Source organism: Sturnira hondurensis, unplaced genomic scaffold (genome assembly GCF_014824575.4).
Source record: "Sturnira hondurensis isolate 20B ecotype Veracruz unplaced genomic scaffold, ASM1482457v3 Scaffold0023817, whole genome shotgun sequence".
NCBI lineage: Eukaryota > Metazoa > Chordata > Mammalia > Chiroptera > Phyllostomidae > Sturnira > Sturnira hondurensis.
In genome coordinates, this window is record NW_028096448.1 from 5,079,398 (window position 1) to 5,091,180 (window position 11,783).

Sequence of the window (11,783 nt, forward strand, 5' to 3'; positions counted from 1 at the left end):
TTGCTTCTGTAACTTTGCCCTAAGGCTTCCACAGCCAATTATCCAAAATTGCAAAGTATACCTACTCCTAATCCCCATACTTCCTGTACCCTATCCCTGATTTATGTATGTGTGTATGTGTGTATGTATGTATTTTGCTTAGCACTTACAGTTTACTTGCTTACCTTGTTTATGGTCAGTCTCCCTTCTTGGAGTATAAGTTTCATGAAGCAGTTTTGTTCTTTGCTCTATCACCAGTGCCAAATACTTGCCTAGCATGTCATTCGTTTGTTGAATAAGTGAATGTGTGAATGTTAAAGACCAAATAAAAGCTCATAGTAATGACGAGTAATAAGGATAATAATAGCAACAGCAAATTCATGAACTGTGCGCTGCCAAAGCATTTATTTATGAGTATTTTGTTCTCTTGTTTGTTTATGTTTACTTATTTTGGTACGGACAGATAAAAGATTATGTTTGAATTTTACAATAGTAAATGCCACTATGAAAAACAATATGGAGAGTCCTCCAAAAATTTAAAATACAATGACATTATGATCCAGCTCTCTCACTTTTGGGTATTTATCTCAAGAATACCAAAATGCTAATTTAAAAGGATACACACATCCCTGTGTTGATTGCAAAATTATTTAAAATAGTCAAGATATGGAATAAACCTAGGTGTCCACTGATGAATAAACAGATAGAGAAGATGTGCTATACATACAAAATGGAATATTACTCTGCCATTAAAAAGAATAAAATTCTGTCACTGTGACAACATGGATGGACCTGGAGGGTATAATGCTAAGTTAAGTAAGTCAGAAAGGTGAGAGAGTACCACATGGTTATGCTTATATGTGGAATCTTAAAAAACAAAAGAGAAGAAAATTCACAATACTGAATTCCAAAGCAAATTCTTACCTGGACCAACACTTACATATCCTGTAAGCCATGAAGAGTTTGACTTTGGCTAGTAAGTTGTCATGTTGCCGGGGGAAAATGTGAACTAAGCCTTAATTCACTAGTTATTAATAGTTCCTTTCCCAGGTCAATAATGATAAATATACATTTGAACTTATCCAGTATATAGAAAACATATTAAGATGTGAAATGTGAGTTTGAGTGTATGAAACTGCTGCCTTCCTGAGTGCTATGGACTGAATTTTGTCTCCCAAAATTCAATGTGGTGGTATTTGGAGGTGGCACCTCTGGTAGCAATTAAGTTTAGATTAGTTTATGAAGGTGGAACTCTCATGATGGAATTAGTGCCCTTATAAGAAGAGACACCAGAGAGCTTGCTTCTCTTCTCTCTTTTACCCTATAAAAACACAGGGAGAATGTGGCCACCTGCAAGCCAGGAAGAGAGACCTCACCAGAAACTTACCTTGCTGACACCTTGCTCTTGGTCTTGCCAGTCTCCAGAGTTGTGATAGAATAAATTACTGTCATTTAAGCCACCCAGTCCATGGTATTTTGTTATTGCAGCTTCAGTGGCCTAAGACACTCAATGTAATTAAAACCCAGGTATTCCAAGAAGAGAAATAAGAAGTAAACATTCACTGCAGTGCAGGCAGCTGAACATCTCACTGTTCCCCAGAATTACTCCTTGTAATAACTATTATAGTCTGTATACTGGCCTTTAAACTCAGAGCAAAGTGAAGTCTTAAGGCTATTCCCACAAAAATCTACACAAAGCTATGACAAGGGCTGGGCTGTTTGGGGGAGTGTGTGCAAATGATTAAGGAAGGTCAAATATACAAACACTAGATAGGTCAGTGCAAGGCCTGTTTTGCTCTCTGGCTTCATAGTGCCCAGGTGAGCCTAACTCTTGGTGGATACTAGCTTCACCATCCACTGGGGACCACATGCTCCTGGACTCCTACTGGAAGTCTGGACCCAAGGGAGAGCAGGATTTCCTACTTGTGTCAATCTGGGAAATGCCCACAACCTCTACCTAATTGTTACCAAACAGGAAACGGGGTTCTGCTGCATACCGTCACCCTCCAGGCAAAATTCCAGGGGCAAAGTTTTGCTGATAAAGTAAAGGAGTCTTTATTCAAAATCCGCACAATTAGCAGCTTTCCACATGCACTAGTCACTCAAACCTATCCGTTAAGGCTAAACTCTTTAACACCTGAGTTCTGCTATCATTTCCCCTCTTAGTTTTGTTATTTCTATAGGATTAGTTTAGAAACTAAAACAACACAAGATACAAAAGCTACACAATTTTGGATGAATGGCAGGTTTCTGCCTCAGAGGTCATCCCCTCTAGAACGCCCAAAGAAGAATAACCCTGACACCTTCTGTCAGGCCAGCCGGATTCTAGGCTGTGCAAGGAGTTCCTTCATGTCCAAAATACAATCCACTGAGAAATGCAGGCAGCTGCAGCACGATCATCCAGGCATCCTCAAGGCAGAAGCAAGCCCGAGAGCCAGAGAGCCAGTCCAGGAGCCAGAGGACCCCAGCCAGCCACCTCAGAGCCCTTCTTTTATTTCAAACCTTCTTGTCCATTATTCCATGCACTCTGGAATCAGCATCAGCTTCTCAGCCAATCCCCATCCTAGACTGCTCACAGTTGCCTTGGCAAACTCATCCTATGGCCCCTTCCTACTGCTCCCCCATGACCTGATCAAACTTTCTGTATCACTAGGGTCTAAGATCCGGATCCATCACAGCAAGTAGGGAAAGACAAGGCCTTCACACTGGGGTGCAGATGGCTTCCCAACCTCTCCAAGGAATTCTGAACCAGGGGAGAGAAGAGAGAGGAGAAAGCAATTGATAGAGCACTGGGTACTTATAGACAGAGAGATTTCCAGGAAGAAAATAGACTTTCGTGGTCAAGTCATTCTCAAGTAATTGATAGGGGAATTCAAGAGGTAAAATTTCAGTTGCAGTAATAGGCGATAGGCTTAATGCAGAAAGTGATTAACGCATGTAGAAAGCTATTATTCCAGTAACTGAAATATGTGACCTACCTGACCCCAAAAGCAATTTAAACTTGTTGCCCCAGGGGGTCTGCCAGCAATAAAATTGGAGATAGTATCTGAACCTTTGTGTTCCAGGGAGGAAACTTCCAGGATGATGACAAAGAATTGTTGGTCGGCAGGTAAAGAAATACTAGGAAAATCACCTCCACACTGCAGTTTTTACCTGATTAACCTTTTTTTTCCAAACCCCTCATCTACTCATTTCTTCTCCTTATAAAAAGGTCAGTTTGAGATGAGATGTTAAGATGATTTTTGAGGTAAATAACCCTCTGTCTGCTCAGATCATTGGCATCTGAACAAAGCACTTATAAAGATTCAACCCTTGTCTCTAGTTATCGGTTCTGGTAGTGACTGGCAGCACAAATGCTGACTGTTCTGGTTTCATAATCACCGTCTCCAAGAACACAGCAAGGACAGAATGTGAAATAACTGCAGGGAGGTAAGGTTTTCATATCAAGTGGTACAGACTCCATAAATGCCAGCAACAACAAATGAGCTGGGCAGAGATTGTGTAAGTGAAATTTAGTGAGAAGTTGTCTCATTCCAAAGTACTCATAATTTTATCTTGTTCTATCATGTTTATCAAAAGCCTGTGGTTTTTCTAACATATGTAGTTGATTTCATGTACTTTTGGTATTTCTATAACATTTATAACAGTTGTTCACTTTCTCCCTGGAAAGTTGGTGCTCCCTAATGTTCCACTGATTTGAGAAATGTTAACCCCCACCAAGCTCTGTGTCACACTTGTCCGTGCAACACAGCATGTTGCATGTCACCTTCCTTTACAGACAGCATGCTCAGACAGCGTGAGGGGCAGGGGAGAGGTGTCATTAAATACCCGCTGGTTAGAACACCTACCAGTTAGGACAGGTTTGTGAGCTTGAGCCTGGGGCAGACTGGGTCTGTCGTCTGTCCCACGGTTTCCACGTGCATCCCTGGCATCCACCCGACCTCATTCAAGATCAGGATGATAGCAAACAGTGTTGTGGGAGGGTCAGCACCCACATGTCACTGGACTGGAGACAACATAGGTTTAGTTATTGATCATCTCTCTAAGTAAAAGACAGGTATCAACATATTCAACAAAATATTTTTGTTGTTAAGCAAAATGTGCCAAGTTGGAAATGATTTCCCAGCTCTGAGCTTCTCTGTACTAAAAGAACTGTTGAAGAAGTGAGCATGTCACAAAATCTGACTTTTCAAGGCATATGGGTAGTGAGAAGAAAAACAGAGGAAATGGTAGTATTTCAGGGAAAAAAGGCAGCTGAGAAGCAGCACTACTTGGGTTTTTTGAGGTGATTGTTCTTTCTGTTTATAATTTTCCTAATACTCATAACACTAGGTACAGATTTGGAGCTCCCAACATCAGGAATCTCTTGCTGTCTTTGTATGTCTCCAGAAGTTCATATGCTGTGTTTGTTTACATCACTATAAAAATTTAGAGCACACTAAATGCAAAGTACAAAAGTAAAACAAAAGTACAGGCACATTTTTTCCTTGCATTTTTCAGTCTTTTCCAAGTAGCCTACCATGAACATAACTACCCTCACAGACAGAAAAAAAAATCATTTAAAGCATCTGCTAATGAAGACAATGCCATTTTATATGTTCCAAAGTTTGTAATACAGGTGAGCATTGCCTCTCCTTCCTCTATCCCTTCCTTCACTCTTCAAACAGCCAGTTTTGAAAATGAGACACTCTGCTTTGATGGTAGGCCAGGGTCAAATTAAACTACTTCGGAATTTCACATGTCCAATATTTCAAACGAAAGGTTTCAGCCCACTTGACGCATTCTAACACACTTGTGTAAAACGAAACATTGCTTGTGTGAATAACTAGCTTGAATTATGTGCGACCGTGAGCAGTGTTTTGGGTAGTCAGTAAGTGTTCTTCCCTCCATGCTCTTGTATTGTAAACAAATACTGAGACGTAGGTGAGGAGGGCCTTCCCTTTGACCTGGTGCAGGTGTCTGCAGTAGTGTGCACAGTGCTGAAAGAGGAAAGAGCAAGGAGATGTACCCAGCCAGCCACATCAGACCCAGGACGCTCAACCAGAAGAAAAACTTATCAGCCAGATAACTATCACCTCATGTTCTACAAATATTATCCTGTGCTCAGTCTCTAGCCCTAGCATTCTAACTGTGGTGCTTGGGTGTGTTTGAATGGCCAGTATTCCACTGGCTCAGCTGACTTTATCACTAAGTTAGGATTTCTGTTTTTAAAAACCTACCTTCATGCATCTGAACTTTGTGCATGGCTAGTTAATTGTGATGTTATCTTTAAAAGGAGGTAGCTAATTGAGAGCAAAAGAAAGCAGACACAATTAAATGTAGTACCTCTCTGACTGATTCAGGACTGCAGCAATGTCACATCTGTATGCAAGACAGTTCCCCCTGCCCCCTCCCCACAGGCTGATGTCTTCAGAGTCTCTTGCTTTGCAGTTTGGCCTAGCTGGGCCGTGAAACTGGCTCCAGGCAGGTCATAGCATTACCACATGGTGGGATCCTCTAGGATGTAATTCAACCGGGGGCTTTGTAGTTCCTAGCCAGATCTTTGAGCTCACTGTGCTTTCTCAGCCAGTCACCAGCAAACTCTGCTTTCTCATTCCTTAACAAACCAGTCTCTCCCTCTCTCTATGAGTGGGGAAGAGAGAGCAAGGGTTGGGGTGGGGGGGAGATTGGTCCCCTATTTCCCATATATGCTAGTAGAAGCCAGTATCCTTTTTTCCCTGTTATTAGGATTTTGCCCCAGTGCCCGAAAGCCATTTTCGTTTTTTAGTTTTGCTTTGTTTTGTTTTAAGAAATCCTGCTCCTCTGTCTTATCTGATAATTCTTAATTTTGAAAACAACTGGAATCTTTAACAACCATCGTATAGCAGGAGGATAATCTGAACTCGGATTAGAAATACAGCTGCCAAACCCAAAAATATAATTTATTTTTCAAGTAGTTTCTTTATAAAATGAATATTGGGCTTTGGTTTTTGATTGTTTTATTTTGTAAGTATATTTTATTGTTATTACAGCTGTCCCATTTTTTTTCTCCCCTTAACCCCCTCCACCCTGCACCTGCCTCCCTCCAACGTTCCTCTATCCCTTAGTTCATGTCCATGGGTCATATGTGTAAGTTCTTCAGCTTCTCCATTTCCTATACTATTCTTGACTTCCCCCTGTCTAAGCTGTGCCTACCAATTATGCTTCTTATTCCCTATACCTTCCCCTCATTCTCCTCCTTCCCCGTCCTCACTGATAACCCACAATGTGATCTCCATTTCTGTGATTCTATTCCTGTTCTAGTTGTTTGCTTAGTTCTTTTTTGTTTTTGTTTTTTTTCAGGTTCAGTTGTTGATAGTTGTGAGTTTGTTGTCACTTTACTGTTCATAGTTTTTATCTTCTTTTTATTAGATAAGTCCTTTTAATATTTCATATAATAAGGGCTTGGTGATGATGAACTCCTTTAATTTGACCTTATGTCAAAAGCACTTTATCTGCCCTTCCATTCTAAATGAAAGCTTTGCTGGATACAGTCATCTTGGATGTAGGTCCTTGCCTTTCATGACTTTGAATCCTTCTTTCCAGCCCCTTCTTGCCTGTAAGGTCTCTTTTGAGAAATCAGCTGACAGTCTGATGAGAACTCCTTTGTACGTAACTCTCTCCTTTTCTCTTTCTGCTTTTAAGGTTCTCTCCTTATCTTTAGTCTTGGATAATGTAATTATGATGTGCCGTAAGGTGTGCTTCCTTCAGTCCAACTGCTCTGGGACTCTTTGGGCTTCCTGGATTTGCATGTCTATTTCCTTCACCAAACTGGGGAAGTTTCCCTTCATTATTTTTTCAACTAAGTTTTCAATTTTTTGCTCTTCCTCTTCTCCTACTGGCACCCCTATGATTCAGATGTTGGAATGTTTAAAGTTGTCCCAGAGGTTCCTAAGCCTCTCCTCATTTTTTTGAATTCTTGTTTCTTCTTTATGTTCCAGATCCTTGATTTGAGTCCTGGTTTCCTTCCCTTCACTGTTGTTTCCCTGTATATTTTGCTTTCTTTTACTTTGTGTAGCATTCACTTCTTCCTTTATTTTGTGGCCATACTTAATCATTTCTGTGAGCATCCTGATTATCAGTATTTTGAACTCTGTATCTGATAGGTTGGGTAGCTCTTCATCACTCAGTTCTTTCTCTCTAGTTTCAATCTGTTCTTTTATTTGGACCATATTTCTTTGTCTTGGACACCTGTTGCAACATTGTAAAGGGATGGATTCTTAGGTATTTGCCAAGGCAGGGTAACCCACTTGGCTGTTTTGTGACACTGCATGTGGGGGAGGGGTCAGAGAGGAAACAATGTTGCTTGCTCAGTTTTTGGCCCACTTTCAGTCACTTCCCCCATTTTCTACAAGTGAATTGGGCCTTTCTGGTGCTGATTTCCAGATGGGTGGGCTTGTGTACATTCTAGGACCCCATGGACCCCTTCAATGGACTCTCATGTGAGACTGGGAGTTGCTCCAGCTGCCATTACTGCCACAGATTTTTACAGCCAGAGGTTTTATGGCTCTATTTCCTGGTGCTGGAAACCTGGGTTGTGTTGTCTATTTCATTCTCCAGTTGTTCCTCCCAGTTTATCTGCAAGCAGATGTGGGACCACCTGGTCCACCAGCCACCACCCTGCCATGCATCCTCTCCACCCCAGGTGTTGGTTTCTGCCACTCCTACCAGTCTAGATGAATATTTCTTCTTTAAGTTCTTGGTTGTTAAGACTTCCATACAGTTCTATTTTCTGGCTGTCTTTTTGTTTTTAAGTTGGTTGTTATCCTTCTTTTGTTTGGGCAAGGAAGTGAAACATATCTACCTATGCCTCCATCTTGGCTGGAAGTCTACTTGCTTACTGATTGTTTTATTTTTGTTTTGTGTTTGTTTTTGTTCTTGGCCAACCAGTAATTCTCCTTTTATTTATTTCTGTAACTAGTCCCCACTGATTCTGTGACCTCCTCAAACTTGTACACTAAACTCCTTTTTGCCTAAGTTAGCTAGCTTTTTGGTTAGCTGACTTTGGTTTAGCCAGCTTAGTCTCTCAATAAACAAAAATATTAACCAATGCACTTTACTTTACCTCTTCTCCCTATTCTAAACGTCCTAGTGATTAAACATAGATTAGATCAGTGATCCCAATTTTTTTGGCACCAGGGACCAGTTTTGTGGTAGACAATTTTTCCATGGACCAGGGGTCGGGGATGATTTCAGGATCAAAGCAGTATATTTATTGTGTACTTTATCTCTATTATTATTATATTGTAATGTATAATGAAATAATTATACGACTCACCATAAAGCAGAATCAGTAGGAGCCCTGAGCTTGTTTTCCTGCAACTAAATCGTCCCAGCTGGGGACGATGGGAAAGAGTGATGCTCGAAGTATGTTGCCTGTGTCCAGTCTACTCTATAATCTCACTTTGGTTGCTGTCATTGCAGAAAACCCTCTTCACAAAGACAGGATATTGGAAATGGAAGCAGGCTTTTCTGTGCTTTTGTGGCAATCTCAGGATATTCCATCCCTTTGGAATAAAGAATGGGCTTTAATCAGAATGTATGGAGATTTGAAGTTGTCTTGAATGTACTCTTAAGGCCACAATCATTTGCAATCTTAAGCAGCTGATCCTCTTCTAGCATGGATAAAGTCGAGTCACCCGTCTTATTCACAAATGGGTCATGGATCCATTCCTTTCCAGTTCAGGGGTCTTTTGTGGTTGGGAAGTAATGCTCACACTCTTCTGAAAGCTGAGATAGGTGACCACGCACCAGCTGGGAGAAAGAAGGCCCTGGCTCAGTCTCTTTCAAAATCTCTGCTAATGTTTGAAACATTACAAAAATCCCAGCCCTGGCTGGTGTAGCTCAGTGGATTGAGCACAGGCCTGCAAGCTAGAGGATCGTGGTTCGATTCCCAGTCCGGGCACATGCCTGGGTTGCAGGCTGGTTCTCTGCAGGCGAGCCTCCAGCAGGGGATGCATGAAAGGCAACCATACATTGATATTTCTCTCCCTCTCTCCTTACCCTCTAAAGATAAATAAATAAATAAAATCTTTAAAAAAAAATCCCAATGTTCACTCATTGCCCCCATAATTCCAGTTTGGTTTTGAATGCAGCTACTTCTTCTGTCAAGTTGAACACAATCACTGTTCTCCCCTGAAGTGACAGATTAAGTTCATTGAGCAGGTGGACTATGTCGCACAAGTAAGAAAGTTTTGTGACCCATGCTGTGTCACTGAAATGTGCCGCCAGTGGTGACTGTTTTTCTAAAAGAAATCTCTGGAGTGGCTCCTGTAACTCAAAAGCTCTGGCTGGTGATCCACTTGTAGAAAGCCATCTCACTTCTGTAAGAGGAGACACATGTGCTCTGCGTCCATCTCCTCACAGAGCTGTGTGAGCAGACTTGCGTTAAGGGCATATACATTAATGTGGCTGATAATGTAAATCACAACCCGCAAAATGATGTTAAGTTCTGGTAACATTTTTTGGCTAGCCAGCATATCTCTATTGATGACACAATGTGTAGACTCACATTCAGAAGCAACCTCTTTGACACAAGTAGTGAACCAGAAAGCTGTGCAGTCATGGCAGCCGTTCTGTAAATATACTGACACAAAATGACCAATTTGATTTTCCTGATACATAATCATTCAAAGACTTGAATAGTTCTGCAGCTGTGGTGTTAGTTAGCAACACAAGTGCATGTAACACATCCTCCTAAAAAATATATCACACAAAAACAAGCATTTTGTTGCCTTCTTGTCAATATCAATAGATTTATCGACCTGGATTGTGTACCATGTAGGTAATTTATTAATCCTAACTATTGTGCCTCAATATCCCTTGCTATTTCATCAATTCATCTAGTTATGGTGCTAGCACAAAGAAGAACATATGCTACCTGTTAAACAACAGCCTCTGCCCAAAGTTCATGACAAATGTCTTTAGCAGCAGGCAGGATCACTCTTCACAGTAGTAAAGGGCTCCTTAGCTTTCGCAATGTAGCCAGCCACTAAGAATGATGCTTCATAAAATATGCAGACATATTTTATGAAGTGGTGGCCTTCAATAATTGATTCTGTTCTTCGTGTTCACATTTTTTTTCTTCTGAAAAACTCCAAAGTCTTCTCTCTTGATGCAGTGTGCTTGGTCTCCATGTGGCAAAGCAGTTTTCAAGGTTTCATGACTTTGTTGGATAGCTGGTCACCACATATTATACAAAGTAGGTTTGGAGAATGTGACTCACCTGTTGCAATGAACCCATAATTTAAGTAGGACTCTTGGTATTTTCTTTTAAATGCAGCTTTCTTTCTTTTTGTTGGCAGTCTTAGAGTCTTATTCTGTCTCATCATTGGGTCTTTCCCCCTTTTCAAAGAAGCTCTCCAGCGACATTTGTTTTTACTCATTTTGGCTAAGGTTAGCATTAGAGCTTACTGAAACTGTGACTGAGACAAGTGTGCAGTGCAGGAAAGAAATATGGATGGAAGTTGTAAGTAAATTTATGAGTGGGTCATGTGTGGACTAAAATAAGTGTTGGATTCTGACTTAAAGACTGCCACCAGATGCAGCTTAATTGTCACTTGCCACTTACTGATGGGGTTTTGATATGAGTTTGCAAATAGTTGATGTATTATGGTCTCTGCAATCAAACCTCTCTGCTAATGATGATCTGTATTTGCAGCCCCTCCCCAGCATTGCATTCACTGCCTCAGCTCCACCTCAGATCATCAGGCATTAGATTCTCATAAGGAACTCACAGCCTAGATCCCCCACATGCACAATTCACAGAAGGGTTCATGCTTCTATGAGAATCAATGCTCCCGCTGATCTGACAGGAGGCAGAGCTCAGGCAGTAATGTGAGTGATTGGGGAGCAGCTTTAAGTACAGATGAAACTTGCTCCTACACGTTCATCTCCTTCCGTGTGCCCGGTTCCTAATAAGACACTGACTGGTACTAGTCAGTTGGGGAGCCCTGAAGTAGATAACAGTCGTCCAAATGTTATTTCCTAGGTAAATTTCCCAGGTCAGTAAACTGGATTAAAAGAAAGGAGAATAGGAGCTACAGGTCGGGGCTATTTAAGCAGCACAATATCATGAGGAATATCCATCAGACACAAAGAAAGGTGAGAGGGCACATGTCCGCCTACAACACTGGAAGGCAGCACTGCAGATGCTCAATTAATGTTTAATGAATGAATAAGATAAGACATGAGATAGAATGAGCAACCTGAGAGAGGGCCTTAGTGCCCTATAAGGTGTTTTGATTTCAACAGGACAGGTAAACAGAAGACGCCAGAGAGGATTCACGCAGAAGCACTAGACCAAGCCCCATGACTCACTGTTCAACTGCAAAAACTTTTATGCTTTGACTGTTTTTTCATTGACGAAGTCTGAAATGATGAACAATCACTCCACCTTCCAACTACCTGCTGTGGCAAATCCCAGAGGAAAGTAGTTTTCCTTATGCTTTAGGGTTGCTCCCTTTTCTTTTTTGCTTTCACCTCCCCCAAAATGCATTTTTTTGGAGAGACCCAAGGTTTCTGAAGAACGGCGGCAGCCTGGAGGCGTTCAATCACTGTAGATTCAAGCCCAAAAGAAAGGCGTCAGGGCCTCTGAGTCCCAGGCGGGCGGTCGCTCGCTCGCTCCTTGCAGTGTCTCGGAGCCGGCAGAAGCAACGGGTGTGTTAGGGGCCTCCCTCCTGCCGCAGTACTCCAGCGGCGGCAAGCTGCCACCTCCTCTGGTGGCCCGGGAACTCGCCGGCGCTGGGAGGTGGGGCCGAGGCTGAATGGGCGCCACTATTGGCTCG

General features: G+C 41.8%; 1 long non-coding RNA gene across 1 annotated transcript; it reads left to right on the forward strand.

Moving 5' to 3' along the window:
• The first annotated feature begins 180 nt into the window (after window positions 1-180).
• LOC118981186 (uncharacterized) lies at window positions 181-11,653 on the forward strand. Its single transcript, XR_005065292.1, has 3 exons — window positions 181-269; window positions 8,919-8,922; window positions 11,585-11,653. It is a non-coding gene; the product is annotated as an uncharacterized LOC118981186 (long non-coding RNA).
• Window positions 11,654-11,783: the final 130 nt, after the last annotated feature.